Below are 3360 nucleotides of genomic sequence, written 5' to 3'. Positions count from 1 at the left end.
TGTTTAGATTGTTTGTCACTTAAGCAAACCCAATAAAATTAACCGAAGTATTTAAACCTCGGGTCGTTTCTCAAGGAATTACAGGGAAGTATGTTTATTATTAGTTATGGAAAAGTATTTTTGGGATTTTTAAATGTTGAACAAGCAATGTAAATGACAAGAAAATAAACTAACAACCAAGGAAAGTCCTAGCAAAGATTGAGAATTGGAATTCCTATCCTCGTTATCATCATCAATTGTGATGGTAATTGACTTTTACTTTCACTGAGTCAACCTCTAACAATGAAGGAAAGTCAAGTGAGAAAAATCAACTTAAGTTCACAAGTCCTAATCAAAGACTAGATTTAGTGAAGCCTAAGCCAACCAGCAAGTCTCAATCATCAATCAACAAAAGAATTTTGATAACTCAAGAGTCTCTAATTGATCAATCCAAGTTAAGAACATAGAATTCTAATTTAAAATCCAACCAAGCATTTTATCAAACACTTGGTAGACACAAAATAAAAGCATAGAAAAGTAATAAGAGAATGTAAAATCTAAGACCAACAATTTTAAGAAATTAATAACACAAATTAAAGAAAGCATTAATAACATAAAAACATGAATTGCATTAATAAAGATCAAGAGTATCAAGAGTGCATAACATGAAGGCAACAAAGTGAAAGAAATCAACAAGAGAAGATAACTAAGGTACTAGATCAAATAAAAGTAGAAGAAAACTAAATTAAAGCAAGGTAGAAAGCTGAATTTCAGAAGAATAAAACTAAAAACCCTAAAACCTAGAGAAAGGAGAGAGCCTCTCTCTTTAGAAAACTACATCTAAAATCTAAAATTATGTGAATGAATGTTGTGTGTATTGATGCTAGCTTCTCAAGCATTTTTCACTTGTTTCATTAGGTTTTATGCACTTTCTTGCATTAGAAGTAAGTAATTTGGAGTAGTTTTGCATGGGTTTGTTGAATCAATCAACCATCCTTTATTTGACACTAAATCATGAGGTTTAAGCTAGAATTAGTTGGTTTTTGAATGATTTATGAACCTTGTGAATTTGGTGATGCTTTGATTGGTTGTTTTGATTACTTGTAGGTAAAGAAATAATGAAAAAAAGAATTTTAGACACGTTTTGAAGATTAAGCACGCTTTGGAACCTTAAGCCATGTATGTGCATTTTTACACATACATGAACTAATAACTAAAGCATGCATGCATTTAATTATTAAAAGCCTTATGCATGCATGAATTAATGACTAAAGCATGCATTTAATGGATGAAATGCATGAGCTTCACGTTGCCAATTAATGCATGCATGAAGCATTAAATCATTAATGCCAAAAGAGTGAAATGGATTATTAAAGCATGCATTTCACTATGCATTTCATCATGCTTCAACGTTAATACAATTGGCATTGTTAATTGAAAATGAATGCATTGGCATTATTTAATAAAGCCATGGAAGCATGCATGCATTATTATTATTATTGCCAAGGTATTAATGAAAGCATCAAGCGGAGTTCACTAAGCAATGAACGCTACGTTTAAACATGGAAACGTTCAAGCAAGGAAGTAGCGTTCATGCTTGTGAACGTAGCGCTCAATAAAGCAAGAGTTCATTAGGCAAGGAATGGCGTTCAGTGAACTCACTTAACTGAGCGCCCAAGGAACCAATTTTCACAAAGAAAAATCAATAGCGCTCAGTTAACTTTCCTACCTTTATCGGGTTCCTCATGAAAAGAAATCTAAGTTTATTGTACTAAATTGGCGGAGCCAAGGATCGGACCTTGCACCTTATGCACAAGAAAAGTGCTACTCTTCGCAAAGAAAATTGCCAAAATGCAACCATCAGGGCTCGAACCAAGCACCCAGGGAACCAAAGGAAGCGCTACATCACCCAAGGAAGCAAAGGCAAGGGCGCTCAGTTATCTTACTTCACTGAGAGCCACTTTGCCAAGGAAATTAGGCACCAATTTAGCTCACCCAAGGTTCGAACTTGGAGCTCTCTCTACAAGGCAGGGGCGCTCAGTTAACTTAGTTAACTTAGCGCTATGAGGGCTGCCCAAGGAAGGTTGTCACGCATCAAAGATTGAGGGGCCTGGGCCAAGGACACAAGCATGTGTAGCGCTCAGTTACCTTAAGTAACTGAACGCTACCTTGGAGCAAGGCACGAACCAAAATAGCAAGGAAAGGCAATGGGTAGCGCTTAGTTAGTTTAGTTAACTGAACGCTTCCCTGGGAGTTGCACCATGGTCTAATTTTAATTCAATTGCCACATTGGATCCAATTCTTCACCAAATGAGAAGCCCACTCCAAATTCTGAAGATCAAAAATAGAAAGTGTATAAATAGGACTTAGTTTGAGTTAGAGAGTACTTTTTTGTTTTACCTTTACTTTCACTTTTGAATTTTCAATTATTTTGAGTTTTTAGCTTGAATTGGGGAATTGGGATTGAGAGCTGAGTTCCCTCCTCCTTGTTCTTACTTTTGCTTTCTGTTTTTGAATTGTGGATAGAGATTGAAGGAATTCTGTTTCAATCCTTGATCTACAATTCATCTTTGTTCTCTTCTGCATAATTCTAATGATTGGGAATTGGATTTAGCTTTCTGTTTTCATTTTCACTTCTTCTACTAATTTTGCTATCTACTCTTGGGATTTGAATTGAGATTGAAGAGCTTCATTGATTCTAAGTTTGAGAATCATCTTTTACCTCTCTTCTCAAGTGTTCCAAGAAGTGGATCTGAGTTTCCTTTACTGTTTTCATCTTCTTTTCTTCTACAAATTGTTCTCTGTTGGATCAAGGAAGGAATTGAGATCTAGACTTGTTTTCTAGTCTCATTGAGCCTCTGAGCTCTTGAATTTCTTTCCTAGCTCTTGCAATTGAGTTGAATTTAATTTCTGTTTTGTGCCTCACTGCAATTTTTCAATTCTGTTTAGATCTACTGCACGTACTTCATCTTCTTTACATTTTATTGTTAAATTCTGAATCCCAGCATCTCATACCCCTTTACTATTCAAGTAATTTACATTTCTTACACTCTAAGCTTCAGCTATTTACATTTCTTGCCATTTAAGTTTCAGTCATTTACATTACTTGCACTTTAAGATTCAGCTATTTTACTTCTTTTGCTCTTTAATTTACTATCAATTCTCCCTCTCCCTTTTAGTTTCATGCAATTTAACTTCTGTTGGTTACAATTCACTCAAATCATCAACTGTAAACTAACCACCTAACTAAAATTACTCAATCCTTCAATCCCTGTGGGATCGACCTCACTCATGTGAGTAATTACTACTTGATGTGACCCAGTACACTTGCCGGTGAGTTTAGGTGTTGGAATTCTATTTTCAACCCATCATGTATGATTC

The sequence above is a fragment of the Arachis hypogaea genome, chromosome 19 (genome assembly GCF_003086295.3).
Source record: "Arachis hypogaea cultivar Tifrunner chromosome 19, arahy.Tifrunner.gnm2.J5K5, whole genome shotgun sequence".
NCBI classification, from domain to species: domain Eukaryota; kingdom Viridiplantae; phylum Streptophyta; class Magnoliopsida; order Fabales; family Fabaceae; genus Arachis; species Arachis hypogaea.
This window is presented reverse-complemented; position numbering follows the sequence as displayed.